This window comes from Bufo gargarizans, chromosome 2 (genome assembly GCF_014858855.1).
Source record: "Bufo gargarizans isolate SCDJY-AF-19 chromosome 2, ASM1485885v1, whole genome shotgun sequence".
Classification (NCBI taxonomy): Eukaryota; Metazoa; Chordata; class Amphibia; order Anura; family Bufonidae; genus Bufo; species Bufo gargarizans.
Window position 1 is genome coordinate 682,300,988 of NC_058081.1, and position 17,435 is coordinate 682,318,422.

Sequence of the window (17,435 nt, forward strand, 5' to 3'; positions counted from 1 at the left end):
TGGGGACAGTGTGGGGTAATTGCTGTGTGGGGACAGTGTGGGGTAATTGCTATGTGGGGACAGTGTGGGGTAATTGCTGTGTGGGGACAGTGTGGGGTAATTGCCACGTGGGGACAGTGTGGGGTAATTTCTATGTGGGGACAGTGTGGGGTAATTGCTGTGTGGGGACAGTGTGGGGTAATTGCTATGTGGGGACAGTGTGGGGTAATTTCTATGTGGGGACAGTGTGGGGTAATTTCTATGTGGGGACAGTGTGGGGTAATTGCTATGTGGGGACAGTGTGGGGTAATTGCTGTGTGGGGACAGTGTGGGGTAATTGCTATGTGGGAAAATTGCTATGTGGGGACAGTGTGGGGAAATTGCTATGTGGGGGCAAATTACTATGTGGGGGCAGTGTGGTGGAAATTACTATGTGGGGGCAGTGTGGGGCAAATTACTGTGTGGGGGCAAACTACTAGATGGGGGCAGTTTGGGGGAAATTACAGTGTGGGGGGAAATTACTATGGGGGATTACTATGTGGGGGCAGTGTGGTGGAAATTACTATATGGGGGTGTTGCTATTGGGGAGGCACTATAGGGGCAATTCTATTATTTCTGGGGACACTATACAGGGATTATTACCTGGAGCACAATATAGGGTGGTATTATTACTGGGGGTCTCTAGGGGACATTATAGCTGCTGTGGACACTATAGGAACATTTGGGGTAATTTATCAAACTGGTGTAATGCAGAACTGGCTTAGTTGCCCATAGCAGCCAATCAGATTCCACCTTTCATATTTGACATCTCTTTTGGAAATCCAGTTCTACTTTACACCAGTTTGATAAATGACCCCAATTATATCTATCAGGGTCACTATTTTTTCAGCAGTATAGTTCCTGGGGCATTGGGGAGCACAACGGGCACAGTATTGGGGGTGGCAGGATGACACTGTGGGGACACCAGGATGAGAAATCTAACGTGTCTGTGTTACAAACTGTAGAGACGAGATGCGGCTAAAAGAATGTGTCATGGTGGTCTGGGTCAAATGGAGGAGAAGAGGAAAGAGAAGGTCTACATGACAGGAGAGGTTACTGGATGCAGATCTTGTCCTGCACATGCAATGAGCAGCGAGTGTTCACCGCGTTGCGATCAAGTGAATGAGGCAAGGTTTTTTATTTAGTTTTTTTGTGGAAGAAGAGTGGGGAAGGGACATTAATAATACTGTGGCCTCTAATGGGGGCATTATTAAGCCTACATGTATACGAACGTTGTTTGGTTCCGCGTCCGTTCCTTTTTTTTTTGCGGATAGGCTGCGGACCCATTCATTTCTATGGAGCCGTTGAAAATGCGGATAGTCAACCGTTTGTTTTCTGCGTCCGTTGTCCGTGGTTCCATTCTGCAAAAAAAGTAAAGCATATCCTATTCTTGTCCGCAATAAACGGTTTGCGGACCCATTCAAGTTAATGGGTCTGCAAAAAAATGCGGATGACAAACGGAAGCCATCTGTATGTTATCCGCATTTTTGGGCGGATGGTTGCTATGAAACCCCTGTCCAAGGCCTGTGAACTTGTACAGGAAGTTTGAACTGGTTTTGGCCAGAGTTTGGACATTATCCTATACGGCAGAGTGTTTGCCAAGTGCTCTTGGAAAAATGCCCCGTTGGGATGTGGAAAAGCTTATTACGCTTGTCCAGCAACGCCCAGAGCTCTAGGACACCAGGGCCAATGTCTACCACGACAGAATAATAAAAGATGGGTCCTGGGAGATAGTGGCATGAAGCCGGGAGAATGGGACAGAGCAGACAGCAGAGGTCGTGAAGATTTAGGTTAGTGCAAGCTATGTGGTTTTGTGTCCTTGCCCCTGTGTTCTCCATTTTTTTTTGTTGCAAGTAGTCACATGAGGTAATATTCGTGTCCCTTTTGTGGACATGCTTCTGGTCTGGCTTGTGCATGTTTGTTATTTATTATGTGTTTTCAAGACAAACATGTTTTAATGCATGTCCTGACCATCAGTAGTGATGTCTACACGGCGTGCGCCCGTTACAGTTTTGCACACATGTGGGCCTGTTAGAATTGATATGGCGAGATCTGTCCCCTTACCAAACATATTATATTGTTAAAGGCCTAGTCACAATATTCACCTCCTTCGTCCATTTCTTACATACAGTATTAATATCCAGTGCTGAACATCACTACAACAATGTACTGTCCGACATTGCCCCGGTGTGTTTTTTCAGAGGCATTTGATGTTCATGTACGTTTCCAAACGCTGCTGTTAGCCAGACCTGGGCCGACATGTTGGAAAGGACAATGTTTTGCTGCTGTGGAGTTTGGCCTGGTGAGGTGACAGCGTAAGCGGCGACCATAGTAATCCCTGCTAAATGCATCAGCTGTGTATACAGAGCTAACTCAGGCTGGGGCATGCCTGGGCCGTGTAGTTACAGTGGGCAACCCATGGACATCTGTGACTGATATGTAGGCTGCGGCCTGTTAGTGAGCTATGCCCTACTGTACTATGTGCTGTTTATTATTCCCTTTTTAGCATGTTTTTCAAGCTACTGAATTTTCATTTAGGGTCATCATTTGATGTTACTTTGAATGTGTATTTTTATTTTTAGACAAAACTCATATAATGTATTTGTCACAATAAGTGTGGGGGAAAACTCTACACTGAACACAGGAGGGAAGGGGAACAGTAACTGGGCCTGGAAACTAGGGAAGAAACAGGTCACCTCCTAGAAGACCCTAATCCGGGCCCTAACTATCTATCAATATGAATAGACCTTGAAGGTAGGAATATTCATATGCAGGATACCTAGGCCCTGATTTCCCTATAAGGCCCTGGAAAAGGTAAGGACCAGAGACAACTCATTCCTCCCCAGATGGACGAATGGAAGTCTCTGTCTCAGGCCCAGATACAAACAACAGGGAATATAGCAAACTCAAACAAACACGACACTTAACTTCTGTAGAGACGGACAAGCAGGAACACCAGAGACAAACTCACACCAGTTCAGCCAAACCCAAATGAAGCTATCTACCGCATATTCAGAAGGGTGGGGTCAGACTATAAGGGGTAAAAAACAGACAGTCAAAAAAACTAAAACACGATGGAACAGTTGCAGAGACCAGTTCCGTCGGGAACTAACAGAGAAGGGGCGCAGTGGTGAAGGTGGATCCCGCAAAGACCGTACATGTATACTAAACAGTTACGGTTCCTTAAACCAGTTATGGATTTGAGACCATAAGTTTTGTTCATAAATCATAAAGCATGTTTGTAACTGTATGTCATTGCCCACTATTTGTATATTTGAAGACCTTTCATCTGTATTTGGTCTGAAATCTATGATGGCTGTGGTCTACCCATCTGATTATATTTTTTTTTAACAGAGGATGCACAGTTTGGTTTTGTGTTGACTTCTAGTTGATGCTTGCCAGTTATTTTTTACTTCGAACCCTGCCTGAGCCAAAATCCCCAAATCACTGTTTAGCAAAGTATGCCAAGCAATGTTTTTTGCCCTGGATGATCCGGAGGCAGAGGTATCTCAGCTGTCCGATCTTGGAGGTGCTGAAACTCCAGCTGTCTTCTCGCCAGCGTCCACTCCAACCCTGACCCCGGCTGAAGATCCACAACCCCAGCCAAGGGAAATGTCAAGGTCTTCAGAAGGGATCCCTACACGAGTCCAACAACCACAGATGAGGCGAAGGAGGGGTGGCACTCAGCCTTCTTCGGAGCTAGCCACTCGGGAAATAATAGATTCACAATTTATTGACTACCTAGCCCGGAAGAGGGATGATGCTCAGGAGGAAATTATGATGAGGGGGTGGCATCATTGCTGCGGCATGTACCTCCTGAGAGGCAAAGTAGTTGCATGTCATCTATAGCAAGTGTCCTAGAGATGTATGCCTCCCCATACCAAGAGGACATACATTCCCTAATAGACACAGTGCGGCGCCAGGTGATCTTGGCCCCACATCAAATACCCACCACCTATCCACCTTGCCAGCCACCAGTCCGAGGGCCTTCGGTCCAGCCACAACAATTTTCCATGAGCCGAACCACAAACCCCCCCCCCTCCCTTTTCCCCAGGCCAATTATCCAGACCATTACACATCAGAGGCCCCAGATCAGGCGAATGTTCAGCATGATAATAATGTTTGCAAAGACTGGTGCACTCTGCGGTCTTACTAAACCCTCAAACTGATGTTAAAATTGAGAGATTAGCCAACATGTCCTACTATGCAAAACATGTCTGAGCCCGAGCACCGCGCCAAGGTTTCTCAAGTAGCTCGGGTCCTAACACTCACCTACCTGTGCCGTATGCGGGCCAGTGGGAGAATTACAGGAGCGTGAGGTCCGACTCACAGAAAACTCACCAGTTACCTCCAGCATGTAGCCATGCTAGCAATGGGAGGAGGGAGGAGTCTGTGAGTCCCACTCAAGACTGACTGATATGGCCCAGGCCTCGCAGGTGCACCTAAATGTAGCCTGTAGATAGAAAATAGGCACATTTAAATTGGAGTTTATATACCTACAGCAAGTATTATTATATTATAATGTTATATTGGTTATCACATCCACATAATTGCTATCTTGTGTAGAATGTTTATTGTAGTACTTATGGTCCGCTGTGGTCTTCCTCCACCGTATGCCTTTTTGCTGGGGATCGCCATTAGCAACGGGCCTCAAGTGCAGGATTTGCTCCCCTGTATACACATGCACAACTGCATATGGGTTTGAGCACTTCCTGCCTTTTTAACACCATGCAATTTTTTCAGTTTGTTTGTATATAGGAATGTTCAGCATTAACCCTCTTATGGGGCAACCAGTTTTACCAGGGATTTGTTAAATTTGTGAAAATGTTATTTTTATTTATGTATCCTGTAACATTAATGACATGTTTTGTCTCTATTGTTTTGATTTGACGTTTAAAGGATAAGTAAAAAACATAGTTTAAAATCACTTGGCTCATGGTATTGCTTGTAAACCAAATGATGTCATCATTTCTACACATTTTATGTAACAGGGCGCCAAAGGCGCACTCGGTCTCCCATCAGCCGCAGACCTGCTGCTTAGCTTCGGGAGCAAGGATCTGTGTTTGGCCTCGTTCCCAGGGCGGCTTTGCTAGCTGGGAGGCTCCCTGCTCCTAGGTCTGCCTTGAGCGCCGAGCTGATCACTCGGTGCTCGACTTGTCTGTCTGTCTGTCATGTGACGCTGGCCACGTCACATGACCCTCACTCCCCACTATAAATACAGGCGGCCTCCTGTTATTTTCGTCCTATAGGCTGTGTACTTTATTGTTATTAAGCTACCTCTGGAATTGAACATCGATCCGCCTCTTGACACCTCTTCTGCCTGCTCCCTGTACCTCTCGTGTTTTGACCTCGGCTTGTTTACGGATTTGTGTTTGCCTCTTCCCTTGTTCTGACGTGACCTCCTGGACTGACCTCGGCTAGTTGACCCGCCTTGCCTTCTGTTTTTGTTCTACCTCTTGTCCGCTTGTTGTAACTTCTCAGTGGCTGTCCTCTTCCCTGCTGTCTCTTTCTCTCTGCTTGCATTTAGTAGGTTAAGGACTGTCGCCCAGTTGCGCTCCGTCACCTAGGGCGGGTGGTGCAAGTAGGCAGGGACAGGGGACCGGGTGGCAGCTCAGGGGGTGCATCTCCGCTCTATTTTGATTCCTGTGACTCTACCCGTGACATTTTAACATAAAAGGTAGACACACACACAATCCATTAAGTACTATTAGTTTAATAATTGGCATACTTAAGAAAATTATTCATCTTGCAATGAGCTATTAGAAGGTTTTTTTTGGCCCAGATTGCTAATATTTAATTATTTATTCCAAAGTACGCTTTGAACTGCATCTGTAGTCATTTTTATCAGATTTTTTAATTGTTTAATGGACAAAAAACCTCAGCCCACAAGCCCACGTCAAGGGTCCTCATTATCTTGCGAGTCCCTACACTCAACTACAACATAAATTCAAAAAGCTATCTAGTAAATAAAAAATAAACTACCAAGTCCAGAAGATATCAAACCCCGGTACGAATAGCGTCCAACTGCCATGGCACGGCCCCCTCTGGGCTGCTGAAAAAGTCTGCATACATTTCCCAAACTACAATGCCTGCAGTACCAGGTCGTCTATGCACGGTCAGATCCAAATCCACACCTGATGATGTTGGAAATTGGTTCTGGTCAACAGTAGAGGAAGGATTGTACATCCTGGTGAAGTTGTGTAGAACAACACAAGCTTGAATCACCAGGGTACCATTCTCCGGATCCATCTGTATGAATGACCTAAACACCCTCCACTTGCTGCAGAGTATGCCGAAAGCGCACTAAACATACCGACGGGCATGAGTCAACCGGTAGTTGAAAATATGCCTCCTGACATCCACAGGAAACTGTGCACATTCAATGAATCCCTCAGCGATCCGAACCCAATCCTCCGCCTCGGGCTGTGGCATCACCGCCTCTCGGAGTCTATGCCAGATGACATTACAAGTGTGATGCACAATCCGAGAAATCGTTGAGGTTCCCAAAAGAAACTCAAAATGCAGGGATGCAAATGAGTTCCCAGTGGCCAAGAATCTGTGGGGAAAAAAATAAATAAAATTATAATAAGGGTTTATGGCATCAGGAAAATGCTTACCTAAAATTGTTGGCAGTAGACAAAAAAGGTAAACATTCAATGTCCCTTTTTAGTACCTAAGTTCATACAAAAAACATTTACAACAGAACGAAACACTACAACAAAAATGGGGGGGGGGGGGGGCGGGGGGGGCCCCTACTCTGACAGGCTCTTTTACACCTAGTGTGGTCACGCCATTTTCATGGTGAATGTATAGGCAACGCTGGATGATGTGAACACTCTATCAGCATGATGTTGGCATGCCCAGACACAATATAAAGACCTTCACATACAACAGTACCTTTAATCTTTGCACGTCATTTGGCTATTAAAATTACAAAGTATTTAAATTAACAATAGCACAAATAAATATGGGACAAAGACTGGTAAGTTTAGTTTACATTAGCACATGTGTAACATCTTAAATAACCATGTTACTAATGACATATGCCCTCTACATTACTATTAGCAGTAAAAGAACATATTCCTTACCTCAGGAGTAATGCAGCGCCTCATATTAGTGTCCTGGAAGCTGAGGACAGTACGTAGAGACGACAGCAGGTAATCAAAGGTAGACACTGACATCCGACAGAACGACCAGAACTTTTCAGGATGCTGACGAAGATCAGTGTAGAGGGTATGGAAGTGGCCTTTCGTGTACTTTTGGGAAATAATGGGATGGACCCAAAGTCTACTCTTTCTCCTCGGTTCCTCGTCCAGCAGATGTGACTGCTGTCCGCGTCGCCTAGTAAAAATCCAGTACAGTATGGCCTCATCCTCAGAGTCATCTGCCATGGTAAAACCAAGACTCAAAACGCACAAATCCTATGAAACCAAAGCCAAGGAATCAAACAACTCTCTGTAGCCTGGAAATACTGCAGAAAATGGCCACCAAACACGCAGATGACCAGCATATATACCTGTATCCTGGGTGGGGATAGGTAAATTTCAATAAATTTTAGCCTTCTAATTTTTGGGGGCAGCAAAAAAAAAACTGAAGACACACGGAAACACAACGGCTATAATTTATGGACCAACTGTACGGATGCGGAAACAAAAAAATACGGAACCCAGATCCGCAATTTGCGGACCGCAAAACACAAATGTTCGTGTGCCTGTAGGCTACTACTGGGAGCCATTAATGGAGTAAAAATGATACTAGAGCGGGCACTAATGGGGGCCATAATTTTACTGGGGGCCACTAATGGGACATTTTTTATACTAGGGGACTCCAACGTGGCATTCATTTTACTAGGGCCAATGTTAAGCCATGCCTCCACAGCTTAACTTGGCCGGTATTTTTCAGTATTCAGGTTAAATTGCCGTGTTGGCACTTTGCGATAAATAAGTGGGTTTTGGGTTGCAGTTCGGCCACTCTGTCTCTAAAAGGTTTGCCACCACTGATTTAGGATCTCCACTGAATATTGATCCTCACTGAGATAGTAGAGATCCTCCTCAAAGAGATAGATAGGAGCCAGTTATCTCAATGAAATCTCTTTAGGCATGCTGAAGACCACTCCAATGGATTCTCCCTCTCAGGGTGTTACTGAGAGCCTCATCTCCTTTGTTTTAGGCAAACCTATCACTGTATGCATTGGCCAAGTCAAAGTAGAAATTGCTTGGAGCTGCAGGGTGGTCACTTTTGGAAGTCACCTGTACGCAGAGTCCTTACATTCCTTAGGAACTATCCTCAGGGATCCACTTGCTAACAAGCATGATTCCAAATGTCTTCTCTATGCTTGAGTTCCATTAGAATTAGTAAGATGTACTGTCCTCTGTAGCCCATTTAGAATACATGAATGCTCAGCAAAACCGGAGGAATAACTTAATAAAAGAAAGGACCCATAGACAGATGACAGCCATGTTCTCCTAATGCTGGACAGCTCCTTTAAGGGAACATTAAGGCGCATATGTCTGTTTCAATAAGAATCAATCATCTCTGCACTGTTTCAGGACTCCTATGGACACTGCCGGATCTCAGGTGTTCTTATAGTTTTTGCACTTTGTCTATGGCTGAGTTAACAATGGAAACGTGAAGGCGAGAACAGCTGAGCTCCACTGCTTGACACCTGAGGACGCCATGAATAGGGGCAAAGCCTTAATTAATATGGTGATGAACAATGTCCATTTGGGTTTTCTTTTTAATATTAGTTCAGCCATTAAATGACCTCCTAATTAGAGTTGAGCGAACACCTGGATGTTCGGGTTCGAGAAGTTCGGCCGAACATCGCGGAAATGTTCGGGTTCGGGATCCGAACCCGATCCGAACTTCGTCCCGAACCCGAACCCCATTGAAGTCAATGGGGACCCGAACTTTTCGGCACTAAAAAGGCTGTAAAACAGCCCAGGAAAGAGCTAGAGGGCTGCAAAAGGCAGCAACATGTAGGTAAATCCCCTGCAAACAAATGTGGATAGGGAAATGAATTAAATTAAAAATTAAATAAATAAAAATTAACCAAAATCAATTGGAGAGAGGTTCCATAGCAGAGAATCTGGCTTCCCGTCACCCACCACTGGAACAGTCCATTCTCAGATATTTAGGCCCCGGCACCCAGGCAGAGGAGAGAGGTCCCGTAACAGAGAATCTGTCTTCATGTCAGCAGAGAATTAGTCTGCATGTCATAGCAGAGAATGAGGCTTCACGTCAGCCACCACTGCAACAGTCCATTGGCATATATTTAGGCCCAGCACCCAGGCAGAGGAGGGAGGTCCCGTAACAGAGAATCTGTCTTCATGTCAGCAGAGAATTAGTCTGCATGTCATAGCAGAGAATGAGGCTTCACGTCAGCCACCACTGCAACAGTCCATTGGCATATATTTAGGCCCAGCACACACACAGGCAGAGGAGAGAGGTCCCGTAACAGAGAATCTGGCTTCATGTCAGCAGAGAATCAGTCTGCATGTCATAGCAGAGAATGAGGCTTCACGTCAGCCACCACTGCAACAGTCCATTGGCATATATTTAGGCCCAGCACACACACAGGCAGAGGAGAGAGGTCCCGTAACAGAGGATCTGGCTTCATGTCAGCAGAGAATCAGTCTGCATGTCATAGCAGAGAATCAGGCTTCACGTCAGCCACCACTGCAACAGTCCATTGTCATAAATTTAGGCCCAGCACCCAGGCAGAGGAGAGAGGTCCCGTAACAGACAATCTGGCTTCATGTCAGCAGAGAATCAGTCTGCATGTCATAGCAGAGAATGAGGCTTCACGTCAGCCACCACTGCAACAGTCCATTGGCATATATTTAGGCCTAGCACACAGGCAGAGGAGAGAGGTCCCGTAACAGACAATCTGGCTTCATGTCAGCAGAGAATCAGTCTGCATGTCATAGCAGAGAATGAGGCTTCACGTCACCCACCACTGCAACAGTCCATTGGCATATATTTAGGCCTAGCACACAGGCAGAGCAGAGAGGTCCCGTAACAGACAATCTGGCTTCATGACAGCAGAGAATCAGTCTGCATGTCATAGCAGAGAATGAGGCTTCACGTCACCCACCACTGCAACAGTCCATTGGCATATATTTAGGCCTAGCACACAGGCAGAGCAGAGAGGTCCCGTAACAGACAATCTGGCTTCATGACAGCAGAGAATCAGTCTGCATGTCATAGCAGAGAATGAGGCTTCACGTCACCCACCACTGCAACAGTCCATTGGCATATATTTAGGCCTAGCACACAGGCAGAGCAGAGAGGTCCCGTAACAGACAATCTGGCTTCATGACAGCAGAGAATCAGTCTGCATGTCATAGCAGAGAATGAGGCTTCACGTCACCCACCACTGCAACAGTCCATTGGCATATATTTAGGCCTAGCACACAGGCAGAGCAGAGAGGTCCCGTAACAGACGATCTGGCTTCATGTCAGCAGAGAATCAGTCTGCATGTCATAGCAGAGAATGAGGCTTCACGTCAGCCACCACTGCAACAGTCCATTGGCATATATTTAGGCCCAGCACCCAGGCAGAGGAGGGAGGTCCCGTAACAGAGAATCTGTCTTCATGTCAGCAGAGAATTAGTCTGCATGTCATAGCAGAGAATGAGGCTTCACGTCAGCCACCACTGCAACAGTCCATTGGCATATATTTAGGCCCAGCACACACACAGGCAGAGGAGAGAGGTCCCGTAACAGAGAATCTGTCTTCATGTCAGCAGAGAATTAGTCTGCATGTCATAGCAGAGAATCAGGCTTCACGTCACCCACCACTGCAACAGTCCATTGGCATATATTTAGGCCCAGCACCCAGGCAGAGGAGGGAGGTCCCGTAACAGAGAATCTGTCTTCATGTCAGCAGAGAATTAGTCTGCATGTCATAGCAGAGAATGAGGCTTCACGTCAGCCACCACTGCAACAGTCCATTGGCATATATTTAGGCCCAGCACACACACAGGCAGAGGAGAGAGGTCCCGTAACAGACAATCTGGCTTCATGTCAGCAGAGAATTAGTCTGCATGTCATAGCAGAGAATGAGGCTTCACGTCACCCACCACTGCAACAGTCCATTGGCATATATTTAGGCCCAGCACCCAGGCAGAGGAGGGAGGTCCCGTAACAGAGAATCTGTCTTCATGTCAGCAGAGAATTAGTCTGCATGTCATAGCAGAGAATGAGGCTTCACGTCACCCACCACTGCAACAGTCCATTGGCATATATTTAGGCCTAGCACACAGGCAGAGCAGAGAGGTCCCGTAACAGACAATCTGGCTTCATGACAGCAGAGAATCAGTCTGCATGTCATAGCAGAGAATGAGGCTTCACGTCACCCACCACTGCAACAGTCCATTGGCATATATTTAGGCCTAGCACACAGGCAGAGCAGAGAGGTCCCGTAACAGACGATCTGGCTTCATGTCAGCAGAGAATCAGTCTGCATGTCATAGCAGAGAATGAGGCTTCACGTCAGCCACCACTGCAACAGTCCATTGGCATATATTTAGGCCCAGCACCCAGGCAGAGGAGGGAGGTCCCGTAACAGAGAATCTGTCTTCATGTCAGCAGAGAATTAGTCTGCATGTCATAGCAGAGAATGAGGCTTCACGTCAGCCACCACTGCAACAGTCCATTGGCATATATTTAGGCCCAGCACACACACAGGCAGAGGAGAGAGGTCCCGTAACAGAGAATCTGTCTTCATGTCAGCAGAGAATTAGTCTGCATGTCATAGCAGAGAATCAGGCTTCACGTCACCCACCACTGCAACAGTCCATTGGCATATATTTAGGCCCAGCACCCAGGCAGAGGAGGGAGGTCCCGTAACAGAGAATCTGTCTTCATGTCAGCAGAGAATTAGTCTGCATGTCATAGCAGAGAATGAGGCTTCACGTCAGCCACCACTGCAACAGTCCATTGGCATATATTTAGGCCCAGCACACACACAGGCAGAGGAGAGAGGTCCCGTAACAGAGAATCTGTCTTCATGTCAGCAGAGAATTAGTCTGCATGTCATAGCAGAGAATGAGGCTTCACGTCAGCCACCACTGCAACAGTCCATTGGCATATATTTAGGCCCAGCACACACACAGGCAGAGGAGAGAGGTCCCGTAACAGACAATCTGGCTTCATGTCAGCAGAGAATTAGTCTGCATGTCATAGCAGAGAATGAGGCTTCACGTCACCCACCACTGCAACAGTCCATTGGCATATATTTAGGCCCAGCACCCAGGCAGAGGAGGGAGGTCCCGTAACAGAGAATCTGTCTTCATGTCAGCAGAGAATTAGTCTGCATGTCATAGCAGAGAATGAGGCTTCACGTCAGCCACCACTGCAACAGTCCATTGGCATATATTTAGGCCCAGCACACACACAGGCAGAGGAGAGAGGTCCCGTAACAGAGGATCTGGCTTCATGTCAGCAGAGAATCAGTCTGCATGTCATAGCAGAGAATCAGGCTTCACGTCAGCCACCACTGCAACAGTCCATTGGCATATATTTAGGCCTAGCACACAGGCAGAGGAGAGAGGTCCCGTAACAGACAATCTGGCTTCATGTCAGCAGAGAATCAGTCTGCATGTCATAGCAGAGAATGAGGCTTCACGTCAGCCACCACTGCAACAGTCCATTGGCATATATTTAGGCCTAGCACACAGGCAGAGGAGAGAGGTCCCGTAACAGACAATCTGGCTTCATGTCAGCAGAGAATTAGTCTGCATGTCATAGCAGAGAATGAGGCTTCACGTCAGCCACCACTGCAACAGTCCATTGTCATAAATTTAGGCCCAGCACCCAGGCAGAGGAGGGAGGTCCCGTAACAGACAATCTGGCTTCATGTCAGCAGAGAATTAGTCTGCATGTCATAGCAGAGAATCAGGCTTCATGTCAGCCACCACTGCAACAGTCCATTGGCATATATTTAGGCCTAGCACACAGGCAGAGGAGAGGTTCATTCAACTTTGGGTAGCATCGCAATATAATGGTAAAATGAAAATAAAAATAGGATTGAATGAGGAAGTGCCCTGGAGTCCAATAATATATGGTTATGGGGAGGTAGTTAATGTCTAATCTGGACAAGGGACGGACAGGTCCTGTGGGATCCATGCCTGGTTCATTTTTATGAACGTCAGCTTGTCCACATTGGCTGTAGACAGGCGGCTGCGTTTGTCTGTAATGACGCCCCCTGCCGTGCTGAATACACGTTCAGACAAAACGCTGGCTGCCGGGCAGGCCAGCACCTCCAAGGCATAAAAGGCTAGCTCTGGCCACGTGGACAATTTAGAGACCCAGAAGTTGAATGGGGCCGAACCATCAGTCAGTACGTGGAGGGGTGTGCACACGTACTGTTCCACCATGTTAGTGAAATGTTGCCTCCTGCTAACACGTTGCGTATCAGGTGGTGGTGCAGTTAGCTGTGGCGTGTTGACAAAAGTTTTCCACATCTCTGCCATGCTAACCCTGCCCTCAGAGGAGCTGGCCGTGACACAGCTGCCTTGGCGACCTCTTGCTCCTCCTCTGCCTTGGCCTTGGGCTTCCACTTGTTCCCCTGTGACATTTGGGAATGCTCTCAGTAGCGCGTCTACCAACGTGCGCTTGTACTCGCGCATCTTCCTATCACGCTCCAGTGCAGGAAGTAAGGTGGGCACATTGTCTTTGTAGCGTGGATCCAGCAGGGTGGCAACCCAGTAGTCCGCACAGGTTAAAATGTGGGCAACTCTGCTGTCGTTGCGCAGGCACTGCAGCATGTAGTCGCTCATGTGTGCCAGGCTGCCCAGGGATAAGGACAAGCTGTCCTCTGTGGGAGGCGTATCGTCATCGTCCTGCCTTTCCCCCCAGCCACGCACCAGTGATGGACCCGAGCTGCGTTGGGTGCCACCCCGCTGTGACCATGCTTCATCCTCATCCTCCTCCACCTCCTCCTCATCCTCGTCCTCCTCGTCCTCCAGTAGTGGGCCCTGGCTGGCCACATTTGTACCTGGCCTCTGCTGTTGCCAAAAACCTCCCTCTGAGTCACTTCGAAGAGACTGGCCTGAAAGTGCTAAAAATGACCCCTCTTCCTCCTCCTCCTCCTCCTCCTGGGCCACCTCCTCTTCCATCATCGCCCTAAGTGTTTTCTCAAGGAGACATAGAAGTGGTATTGTAACGCTGATAACGGCGTCATCGCCACTGGCCATGTTGGTGGAGTACTCGAAACAGCGCAACAGGGCACACAGGTCTCGCATGGAGGCCCAGTCATTGGTGGTGAAGTGGTGCTGTTCTGTAGTGCGACTGACCCGTGCGTGCTGCAGCTGAAACTCCACTATGGCCTGCTGCTGCTCGCACAGTCTGTCCAGCATGTGCAAGGTGGAGTTCCACCTGGTGGGCACGTCGCATATGAGGCGGTGAGCGGGAAGGCCGAAGTTACGCTGTAGCGCAGACAGGCGAGCAGCAGCAGGATGTGAACGCCGGAAGCGCGAACAGACGGCCCGCACTTTATGCAGCAGCTCTGACATGTCGGGGTAGTTGTGAATGAACTTCTGCACCACCAAATTCAGCACATGCGCCAAGCAAGGGATGTGCGTCAAATTGGCTAGTCCCAGAGCTGCAACGAGATTTCGCCCATTATCACACACCACCAGGCCGGGCTTGAGGCTCACCGGCAGCAACCACTCGTCGGTCTGTTGTTCTATACCCCGCCACAACTCCTGTGCGGTGTGGGGCCTGTCCCCCAAACATATGAGTTTCAGAATGGCCTGCTGACGTTTACCCCGGGCTGTGCTGAAGTTGGTGGTGAAGGTGTGTGGCTGACTGGATGAGCAGGTGGAAGAAGAGGAGGAGGAAGCCGAGAAGGAGGAGGTGGCAACAGGAGGCAAAGAATGTTGCCCTGCGATCCTTGGCGGCGGAAGGACGTGCGCCAAACAGCTCTCCGCCTGGGGCCCAGCTGCCACTACATTTACCCAGTGTGCAGTTAGGGAGATATAGCGTCCCTGGCCGTGCTTACTGGTCCACGTATCTGTGGTTAGGTGGACCTTGCCACAGATGGCGTTGCGCAGTGCACACTTGATTTTATCGGATACTTGGTTGTGCAGGGAAGGCACGGCTCTCTTGGAGAAGTAGTGCCGGCTGGGAACAACATACTGTGGGACAGCAAGCGACATGAGCTGTTTGAAGCTGTCTGTGTCCACCAGCCTAAATGACAGCATTTCATAGGCCAGTAGTTTAGAAATGCTGGCATTCAGGGCCAGGGATCGAGGGTGGCTAGGTGGGAATTTACGCTTTCTATCAAATGTTTGTGAGATGGAGAGCTGAACGCTGGCGTGTGACATGGTTGAGACGCTTGGTGACGGAGGTGGTGGTGGTGGTGTTGGTGGTACATCCCCTGTTTGCTGGGCGGCAGGTGCCAACGTTCCTCCAGAGGCGGAGGAAGAGGCCGAGGCGGCAGCAGCAGAATAGGCCGAGGCGGCAGCAGCAGAAGAGGTAGCAGGGGGAGCCTGAGTGACTTCCTTGGTTTTAAGGTGTTTACTCCACTGCAGTTCATGCTTTGCATGCAGGTGCCTGGTCATGCAGGTTGTGCTCAGGTTCAGAACGTTAATGCCTCGCTTCAGGCTCTGATGGCACAGCGTGCAAACCACTCGGGTCTTGTCGTCAGCACATTGTTTGAAGAAGTGCCATGCCAGGGAACTCCTTGAAGCTGCCTTTGGGGTGCTCGGTCCCAGATGGCGGCGGTCAGTAGCAGGCGGAGTCTCTTGGCGGCGGGTGTTCTGCTTTTGCCCACTGCTCCCTCTTTTGCTACGCTGTTGGCTCGGTCTCACCACTGCCTCTTCCTCCGAACTGTGAAAGTCAGTGGCACGACCTTCATTCCATGTGGGGTCTAGGACCTCATCATCCCCTGCATCGTCTTCCACCCAGTCTTGATCCCTGACCTCCTGTTCAGTCTGCACACTGCAGAAAGACGCAGCAGTTGGCACCTGTGTTTCGTCATCATCAGAGACATGCTGAGGTGGTATTCCCATGTCCTCATCATCAGGAAACATAAGTGGTTGTGCGTCAGTGCATTCTATGTCTTTCACCGCTGGGGAAGGGCTAGGTGGATGCCCTTGGGAAACCCTGCCAGCGGAGTCTTCAAACAGCATAAGAGACTGCTGCATAACTTGAGGCTCAGACAGTTTCCCTGGTATGCATGGGGGTGATGTGACAGACTGATGGGGTTGGTTTTCAGGCGCCATCTGTGCGCTTTCTGCAGAAGACTGGGTGGGAGATAATGTGAACGTGCTGGATCCACTGTCGGCCACCCAATTGACTAATGCCTGTACCTGCTCAGGCCTTACCATCCTTAGAACGGCATTGGGCCCCACCATATATCGCTGTAAATTCTGGCGGCTACTGGGACCTGAGGTAGTTGGTACACTAGGACGTGTGGATGTGGCAGAACGGCCACGTCCTCTCCCAGCACCAGAGGGTCCACTAACACCACCACGACCATGTCCACGTCCGCGTCCCTTACTAGATGTTTTTCTCATTGTTATGGTTCACCACAACAACAAATATATTATTTGGCCCAATGTATTGTATTCAAATTCAGCGGGATATAAATTTGAGGCCTAGTATTTAGGCGCTGGGTGACCGGTATGGATTTAGTGACAGAATTAGACTTGGAAATGCACAGAAGCGTGTGTGTGAAGTTATTCTGAATGACCCTATGTGCACCTTGAATATTATATACCCTTTTAGGGATAGATTTCAAATAGCTCTGATATAGCAGAAACCACTAAATTATGAAATTGCTAAATTGGGAATTGTATTTCAACCCAGAACAAGAAATGTGCTTGAACGGACACTAAATAACTCGCCCAGCTACAGCACTAGGGACAGATTTAGCTGGATATAAATTTGAGGCCTAGTATTTAGGCGCTGGGTGACCGGTATGGATTTAGTGACAGAATTAGACTTGGAAATGCACAGAAGCGTGTGTGTGAAGTTATTCTGAATGACCCTATGTGCACCTTGAATATTATATACCCTTTTAGGGATAGATTTCAAATAGTATAGCAGAAACCACTAAATTATGAAATTGCTAAATTGGGAATTGTATTTCAACCCAGAACAAAAAATGTGCTTTGACGGACACTAAATAACTTTCCCAGCCACAACAGGACAGCGTTAACGAGAGATTTAGCAGGATATAAATTTGAGGCCTAGTATTTAGGCGCTGGGTGACAGGTATGGGTTTAGTGACAGAATTAGACTTGGAAATACACAGTAGCGGGTGTGTGTGAAGTTATTCTGAATGACCCAATGTGCACCTTGAATATTATATACCCTTTTAGGGATAGATTTCAAATAGCTCTGATATAGCAGAAACCACTAAATTATGAAATTGTTAAATTGGGAATTGTATTTAAACCCAGAAC